This window comes from Arvicanthis niloticus, chromosome 7, assembly GCF_011762505.2.
Source record: "Arvicanthis niloticus isolate mArvNil1 chromosome 7, mArvNil1.pat.X, whole genome shotgun sequence".
NCBI lineage: Eukaryota > Metazoa > Chordata > Mammalia > Rodentia > Muridae > Arvicanthis > Arvicanthis niloticus.
The window spans coordinates 44,139,963-44,148,919 of record NC_047664.1 but is presented as its reverse complement, the minus strand read 5'-3'; the positions used below and the strand labels follow the sequence as shown (position 1 = coordinate 44,148,919).

At 46.9% G+C, this 8,957-nt stretch overlaps 1 protein-coding gene across 4 annotated transcripts in view; it reads left to right on the top strand.

Moving 5' to 3' along the window:
• The first annotated feature begins 454 nt into the window (after positions 1-454).
• Positions 455-8,957, top strand: part of Hs3st1 (heparan sulfate-glucosamine 3-sulfotransferase 1) — a 30,066-nt gene continuing 21,563 nt past the window's right edge. Inside the window, exon 1 of one of the 4 annotated variants that reach the window (XM_076938430.1) lies at positions 455-795. The gene's annotated coding sequence lies outside the window, so the exon portion shown is untranslated. Of the gene's footprint in view, positions 809-7,776; positions 7,861-8,957 lie in introns of those variants that run through there. The other 3 variants (XM_076938429.1, XM_034508859.2, XM_076938431.1) reach the window with 3 other exon arrangements.

The window sequence follows — 8,957 nt, the reverse complement described above, 5'->3', positions numbered from 1 at the left end:
AAGTAGCTCCTGTCCCTGCTGCAGCGCAAGATGGAGCTACCGGCTCCGGAAACCTCTGGGGCTGCGCACCGAGCACAGGCGCCTAAAGCTAGTCACCTGCTGGTAAGGAACGCTGAGTGCAAACACACGTGGGTACTGCGAAGGTCTTGAGGATCACACGGAATTTACGAAAGAGATAATAACACACATATGGGCCCAAGGTTCGGACCCAGAGGGGTCAGGGAGTGGACTAGTAGTCCAGGGTTTGCAAGGTGAATTAAGTCACCCAAGCCACACGCCCCACCCTCTAGACTTCACTGGTCTCTCTCCTTAAACTAAAATCCGAGGAGCCGAGGTACTGGGTGAGCGGAGCCGGCTCCTTCGGGACCCAGAAGCGCAGAAATCGGGTGCTTAGCTGGCTTGCTGGAAGTAGGCGCTCAGGGACTCCTTGGGAGGCGGAACTCGGGGCAGCACCGGAGCCAACACGGCAGCAGTGGGCGCTCGAGATCCTCTTCTGCCCTCCGCGCTCTCCCGGAGCTCCGGCCTCCACTGTCCCCTCCTCCGGCTCCTGCTCCTCCTCCTGCTCCTCCCATCCTCGGAACCGGCACCAAAACGCCTGTCTGCAAGGTCCTCAGAGCGCTGCAGCCCAGAGCTGCGGACACCGCCGGGTCTCTCTCGCTGAGTGCCTGTGTCCCTCCACGGCTCGCCCGTCCCGGGGTGACTGGGAATTTGCTCCACGGGACGCAAGTGCTTGGCGGCGGTGCTGCCCATGGCCCGGCCGAAGAGAGGATTGAGGGCGCCGGACCGGCTGGACGGGTACGGGACTCAGGTGAGCGCTGCGCGTGAGGGGTGAGGGCTGCCTAGGCACCTTCTTCTGGTGTTTCGATTCTGACTCGGCAAGTGCCGAGCCCAAGGTGAGACGAGGCTGAAGCAGGTAGAGTACACTCCACCGGAGGGAAGACTCGGGGGTTTTCTGACCCTCCTGTCTTCTGCCCCGGAACTTCACCTCTAGAATTTGCGAGATGGACTATAAGGTACCAGACTTTGTGACTCTTAAAAGACTGGATTTATGTTTCTAGCTGACTCGAGAGGGTCGTCGCTGTCCGTTGCTCGGCGCCACAGCTTCTCTCTAGGACCTTGGGCAACTGCAGCTTGAGCGAAGCGCTGGCCGAGCCCGGGTACCACCTGGAGTAGAGAAATGTTCCAGGGGACAGCTGACGGGAGTCACTCTGGCATGGGGCAACTGGGGTGCAGAAGCCTTAGTCTAGTTTGCCTTTGCATTCAGTAGCAATAATGGTGAGACAGAGCATCTCCTGGGGTACTCAAAGAAGAAGGTGACAGGCAGGACCGTAAGTATTGAGAAAGCCAGTTACATCCAGTTACATACGGCTGTTATTTTTTCATGTTACTTTTACTTTTTCCTACCTCAGCTTCTATTTTGAGTACCACCGATAGAGGCGGATGGGGGAGGGTGGATAAGGGATGTCCGACCTGGGAAGCCTGTGTTTAGACCGAGCACAGCTTACTCGGAGCCTGACCTCTTCAGGTGCGCCATAGGCACTCGCCTTTGTAGCAGTGGACTCCCCTGTTTTCCCTCTGGACCCTGCTTTTCCTGGAACTGGAGAGCCAGCTCTCCGAACCTGGGGCTCAAGCCAGCAGTAGGATGGAGAAACTAGTGCTGGAGCCAGATGCCTACCAGGGATTGGTGGGCTATGCCAGACATGGCAATTATTTGTGGGTGCCTCCGATTCTTTAGGGCACAACCTATGCTAAGGAGGTGTCTTGTTTTATTTGCACACACGGGGTTCTCCTCTGGACCAGGAGTAGCACCCTTCCTCGCCAACCCCCACAACACAACGCAGAAGCTGTGGTATTATTCTTGCTTTGCCTTGCGCGAGACTTACTCCTCCTCTTCCCTCCGCGTTATCCTGGGGGGCTATTTTTATCCTTAACTATGCTAAGATGCTTTTGGGGGGGGGGGGAATTCCGAGGAGGCAACTCTGGATCTACAGTCTTGAAGCCGCTCCCCCAGAAGAGGTCTCTTGTTAGCCAGGAGCTGGCATGAGTAGAGAGGATAAGGAAGAGGAGAGAGAGTTTGCCCTTGCTTCAGTCTGAGCTCAGCATTCTCAGGAAAGTGCCACCAGCACTCAGGCTGTGACCTCCCAGCCATTCCCTCAAACCTGGTGAGTCCCCAGCCTTGGGTATTTGACCAGCTGCTAGAGAGAAAACGAGGTCCTGTGGTCTCAGCTTTGCTCCAAATCTCACTGTATTTGTTGAAATTCAATTACCAGCTTCCACCCAGGAGTTTATTCCAGGAATTCTATATTTAACTTTAGTTTTTAATAAAAGGGATAGAGGTAGCTCAACTTCTGCACCCCAACCCCCCGCATTTCTGAAGTACCAATTCCTTTTGACACCAGGAATTAGTCTTGCTTTCTACTTTCCCAGCAAGGATGATGTGTACAGTTAGAATTAGCCCAACCTTCTAAAATTCCAGATTAATGCTTAAGCTACGATGCATTGCGTTGCCCTTCCTTATTTTCAACGTGCTTAGGTTTTCACATTCCCTGGATTGGAAAGCTAACATTGATATGGACTGTTGTATTATGCAAGGTAGCCCCCAACACACACACACACACACACACACACACACCTCCACAGCCATGTATGAGAAGGTGAACTTTTAAAAGAGCCTCTTTGGCGTCAGACCCATCTAAGTCTTGTTCGACAGGGATGGACAACTTCCTGACTAAGCACTCTTAAGTCTCTACAGTTAATTAGCCAGCAGCCAGAGATGTCTTAGTGAGCAAGACTGAGCTATGCTTCTGAGCTTCACACTCTCCACCAAAGCTGCTGTGCATGCAATACACCACGTCTTGAGACGGAAAGTTTTGGACAGGGGATCTGGTGAGAAAGTGGTGCCTTGGTCTTACAAAGGGAATTTTCGATGTGTGGAGGGCACTTGCTGCTAGTGGGGGAGCATAAGCTTCATCCCTCGAGCAGACTATCACCTTCCTACACCTCGTTAAGCAGAATGAGCTTTTCCTTACTCAAACTCCATATAGCTGGGACTTGTGTTTTCATCCTCAAAAGAAGAAATTCTCAGCCTTGAAAAATCCCAGGGATTCTCTGAAGGAAAACAATTCATGGGAGCTTCTCTTGTCTTAAGTTAAAATTCAATTCGGTGGTGATTCCAAAGCAGTTGGGGGTGGGGATGGTGGCCAGCTGGCTAGTATGTGCTCCTCAACTTTGTACTCTGCCTCTTTGAGACCCAACACTCACTCTGGGTAGCACAGAGCTACCAGCAGGACTAAGCCATGTTCTCTCCTGGGTGGTTAGATTTGGAGGCAAAGAAGGTCAAACCTGTGGATGCTTTAATGACCTGTGTCTGTCGTGAGTATCTAGACGCCAGTTTCGGAGACTGAGCTGAGAAGTATAGCACTTTCCTGGCTGCTCTGTGGCAAGTGTACTGTCTTCCTAGACGTTACAGAAGGACAGACAGGACTTTACAGCTGAGGTTTGAAAATACAAACACTGTAGTTCCCCATTTCCCATTCTCCATTAGCCATGGAGCCTTCTGCTTTCTATCCATGCTTCCTTTCTGGAACAAGAAAGCAAGAGACCGCAGGCTGGTTTGAGGCCAACCTCTGTCCTCATGACCTTAGGCCCACTGTTTTGTCTCTCCACGTCTCATAGTCTTTCCTGTAGATTCGTGACTGGAGAATGATTAAGAGAAAATGATAAAATACACAGAAAAGACATGTTGCTGACTACAAAATGCTCGTGAAAATTTAATTTGTCTTTCTTATTATTTCTTATTAATTATTTTTATTTTATATCTACGTAATGTCCATGTTAACGTAATGTCCATGTTAAATGCAATTGGGGTGTGCCTGAGTCTGAGTTCATCACATGCCCTAAACATAAAAGTTTCATCTTTAGGTGCATGCTACATAAATCTCATCAGCACTGAGCTCCACTCCTTCTAAGAATTATAATTTTCAGGATCAGCATTAAGTTGTAGAGTTATTTTCTTCTTTGTTTGTTTACAGACAGGGTCGTAGGCAGTGGTGGCGCACACCTTTAATCCCAGCACTTGGGAGGCAGAGGCTGGCGGATTTCTGAGTTCAAAGCCAGCCTGGTCTACAAGTGAGTTCCAGGACAGCCAGGGCTACAGAGAAACCCTGTCTTGGAGAAAAAAAAAAAAAAAACAGGACAGGGTCATATGTCCTGGACTGACCTCCAACTTGCTATGTAGCTAAAGATGACCTTGGAAATCAACTGGCCCTCCTGCTCATAGTTACAAGTGCTGGGGTTATAGACATGAACTATAGCACCCAGTTATTTAGGTTCTGTGGTTTAAACCAGTGTGTTAAGCAAGTACTCTTTTAAAGGTTTTTGCTGTAGTTTTACTTTTAAGCTCAATATGTACATACATCTTAACAAGATATATTTGGAGGGAGGGACTTAATATTGCTTAATCAAAGCCACAGAGAAGTTAAAGGACAATGACTCAGCCGGGGGAGAGTGAAGCATGACCAGTTTTGTGGGTCTCTCTTGTCTAACTTGGTCATCTGCACAAAGCGCTTGCCTCTTTCTGTCTTTCCTTTTCTCTGTTTTTCAGAGTTTGTCCCCAGATCCTAGTTCAGTACCAAACACTTCATGTGTTTTCCTAAATGGGATTGGAAAAGTGAATGAATGGTTGGACGGGATCTTCACAGCTATTCAAGAGAGCAGATGGCATCCTTTCTATTTTAACAATTGAGAATCTGCAGATTAGGAAACGTTGTCAGTTTTCTGAAGGTACAGAGGATTCCAGATTGAAATTCAGATCTATGTGTTCTTGTTACGGACTTCAGTACTGCTTTGGGGGCCTCTCCCTCCATCACCACTTGAAGTCCCACTAAGTGTCTGGATGGTACCCAGCAACCAAATATCATTCTTCTATATAGCATCTCACTGTCTTGGTCAGAGAGATGCTCCTAGTTGGAGACAGAGTTTCTTTTCCTAGTTTGTATCTTGTAGCCCTGAACTCAGTTAAATGATCCCACCAGGGGATTGGAATCTGGAGGGAGCAGCTTGCAGCTTACGGACACAGAAACTGTAGAGTGTTTATCACCAACCTGGGTCATGGATCAAGTGGCTGGCATCAGCAGCAGCATCCAAGTCTCAGGATGTGCTCCCAGTGGAGCCGTTCCTTGGGCACCATCTTGACAGCATCCCTGGAGTCTGGTCCCCTTCATTCCTTCTCATTTTCCAAGCCTGGATTTTTCAGCATCTCACTAGTTCCTAGAGGCATCACATAGTCTTCAGACAGAATCCTTTTTGTGTCTGAGTTTAGCAGCACCTTAAGCAGCTGATGCACCCAGCCTCCACAGTCCATCTTCAGGACTGCCTCTGGCATGAAGCCTTCTCAGCTCCCTCCACCCACAGGGAATTAAGTCCATAGCTTTTGCAGGCCATTAGAGTAATATTTACCAGGCCATAGTTTGTCAATAGTTATGTGCTACCAGGAGAGGACTAGAAAAATGAATACATTATTCTTCTAAGGAAAGGCTTAAACATAACAGAAATACATCCCAAAGGACATCTTTTCTAAATTTTTTTTTTTTGCCTGCATAATGCCTGCTTTTTGGTAACTTTCCAGCAGGGGTCGCAAATGCCAATGCCTTCAGCTGCCAGACAAGAAGCAGCCTGCATAGGGCACAAACACAAGCCTAGAGCTCAGATCCGACACTCTGTTGCCAGTGGAACCTATGGCCTAACCTTGCCAGGATTTATTTACTGTTTAACATAAATTACAGGTTAGCAGTTTTATGTAAAACGTACTGACATGGATTTCTAGCAGCTAATCCGACAATGTCTAAATAATACATGTGAGTGTACAGAGCGCGTTTTCCTAAAAAGAGGCCTCGGAGCTCTCACACCGGCCCGGCCCGCAGAGTATGTGGCTTCTGCGTGCTTGGGATAGAAGGAAGCTTAGGTTGGAATGTGACACTCGCTCACGGAAGATCTTAACCTGGAGGCTCATGACAGGAATGTAGGGAAAGGGTTATAGACAGTTACAGTCACTTCCTTCCACATGATCGGCTTCAGCCAGTTTGAGATGCCACTGGTTCTTATCTCCGTAAGCAGTTTTAGAATCCATTTACACCTTTAACTCACTTGCTGAGTTCCAACCCTGCTCTGTTTACTGTTCTCCCTGCCAGTAACACAGCAGGGAATAAAACAGATGGAAGCCCTCACCACTGTGCACATCTTCTAGTGAAGGACACAAAGAGGGAGAGCTAATGAAAACCCCTCCTACTTAGACTGGTCTAAGGACTGAAACGAAAATCAGGGAAGTGTGATCTGAAAAGTCAGGGTAAGCGGGTGAGTTGTGAGGCCTTAGGCAGTTAGCCTAGGCTCTAGCTCAGGGTGAGCAATGTAACGTTTCATGACCTGACAAAATCGTTTTCAGCGTGGGGATGTCTCAGAGTCTTTATGGGATTCTGAAATTTCAGATTAATCTCTGATATTTCTCTGTATGCCTAGCTTGTTTGCAGTGTTGATCGGGCATGTTGAACACAAGCCTCACACCAGACATCGTGTTAAGTAGTGATGGACCACCAAACCAATCAATGAGGTTACAGACCAACATGGAAGACATCAATACAGCATCACAAGGGATGATGTCCTTGTAGACAATCCCTGCTCAGAATGCTGGTGTTCAGGGCCTTTTTAATTGAACAGTGAATGTACATATTTATGTACCAGAAATAGCTTACCTGTGTACTTTCCAACTTGTTTTCCAGGCCTGGATTCCCTCTTTAGTGACAATTTCATTGACTGATACTGACTTTTCTTTTTAAAAAATTATTACTATTACTTTGTCTCTTGAGAGAAAAGTATTTAGCTATTTTTCAAAGTATGAAGGGTGATTGTGCCCTTAGAGGCCATCTACCAAATCCGCCCAGCTTTTCTTGATAGACAATTGTCCAGGAGACAAGGAAATGGTTTAGGTTTCTAACGAACTTACAGTCAGTCAGATAAACTAGCAAGTTTGTCTGTCAAAGGTGGGAATGTGCAGCCATCTTCAGTGGGTTTATCTAACGAGATGGGCCTCGTTCGTCACTGTTCCCTTTGTTCAAATCTTTCCTTTTTTCTTAAGACAATTGTGTGGTCCCTGAGTGTGCTTAGCTGTAGTCATCCTGCTACTTGACTGACTCACTTGCTTACTATGCCGAACTCCCCCACAAGGAGATACGCTCCATGAGAGCGAAGACCTGGAGGTGTATGTTTGCTCCAGTTTCTAGAACACCATGTCTGCTCTCAAGTACTAGCTCAAAAGAGAAACCCTGAGAGTCTTCGTCAGGGGGAGACGAGGGGTGTCTTCATGGGGAGGGGAGAAATATTTAAAAAGAGAGGGAGGTGTTAGAGAGAAAAGAAAAAAGTAAGAATAAAGCATAGTCAGAGTTGGTGTAGATCCAATTATTGAGAACTCAATAAATTATATGGGGGTCTACAAAGTATCAATTCAGCTGAGTAGCTGATCCTTTGGCAGGAGCCCATTGTTGAGACTAACTTAGCCACACAAACCCTCTGACCCAGAAAGAATGTAGTAATGATAAGGTCTTGCTTTGGCAGCTGGTGATAACACCAGCTGTCCCCCCACCCACCCACCCATCCACCCTCCTCAGCCCTACAAGGGTGGGAAAGCTTAGCTTCTTGGCTTTGTGTTTAAGGAAACTAAGGCCTTGAAATAAGTCACTTTTTTTCCATTCCCTGTGTGAAGCTGGTAAATGCTGAACCTGCTACAAAAACCCTCTACCTGCGCTGAGCAGATAGCTTGTGATTATTCAATCCACCCGGAGGACTGAATGAGTAACCCACACTCTGCTGGTAAGTGTTAGACTGAAAACTGTTCACGTCTTCTTTTATCCGTCAAGAACTTCCACTTCAGCATTTTACATCTTGTCGCCTCTCCCCTAGAATTCCTGCAGATTCAGGGCTTGTAAGCCCTGCAGTAGGTTGTTTTATGTAAATGTCTTCATTCTTTCATTTAGGAGAGTCAATCAAAGTCCTATATCAGCAGTTAGAATACAGAGAAAGGTGATTGCAGATGAAGCCGAAATGAAAAGGCATGTGCTCGCCTGGCTGTGCTCGGAAAAATAACTGCTCCAGAAATGGACCAGAGCAAGCTGAAAGGCTCCTAGAGAAAACTAGTTTGCCCTTGACTCCCACCCCTTCTCCAAACAGACCCTTTCTAGCAGAGGGAGGAAGGAGGGACTCCATGCCAGGGACAGATATCTAAGATTCTATTTTCAAAGTGTTTTTGCTTTGCTGATATTATGTGTCTGTGTTGGCTTTCGGTAAGGGGTGACTTTTCAGGGCTTTAATTTTCTCAACATTATTCCGAAGACATAAAAGTGCCTGGTGCTATGCTCCGAACGTTGCCTTGTGTAAAGTTGATAGGTGTCACAGATGCAAATACAAGACTGTCAATTAGATTTGAATTTTAGAAAAACAATAAGCAACAGCTTAGGTGCATCCCAGATACTTAAAAATTCATTCACCATGGACCGAGAATATAAGTCACTGGGCTGAGAATATAGGTGTGTGGGGGGATGTATCCTTAATATTCCTGAGTACTAGGGTCCACGTGTGGTCATGTTCATCTGCTATTCTATACTTCCAAAGTTCCACTCATTTTCTACACCTTCAGAGAAGTTACTTTTTTCGAAAACTCCAAACCATGTGAAGGTTAAGGAAAGGGTTACACTGTAATCTCAAAGGTGAAATGGTTTAGCCTGTGGGAATGGTCCAAGACGCAAAAGAAATGTTGTTTTCCCCAATGAGCTAAGCAAGGAGCAATCTAGTCTAAGAGGTCTTATTTGCCCGATGAAAAGAGGGAAACAGAACCTGATATGTATTTAGTAACCGAGAGACTCACATTATCCCTTTAAAACCATGATATCATGAGCCCGGTCTTTCTCAGC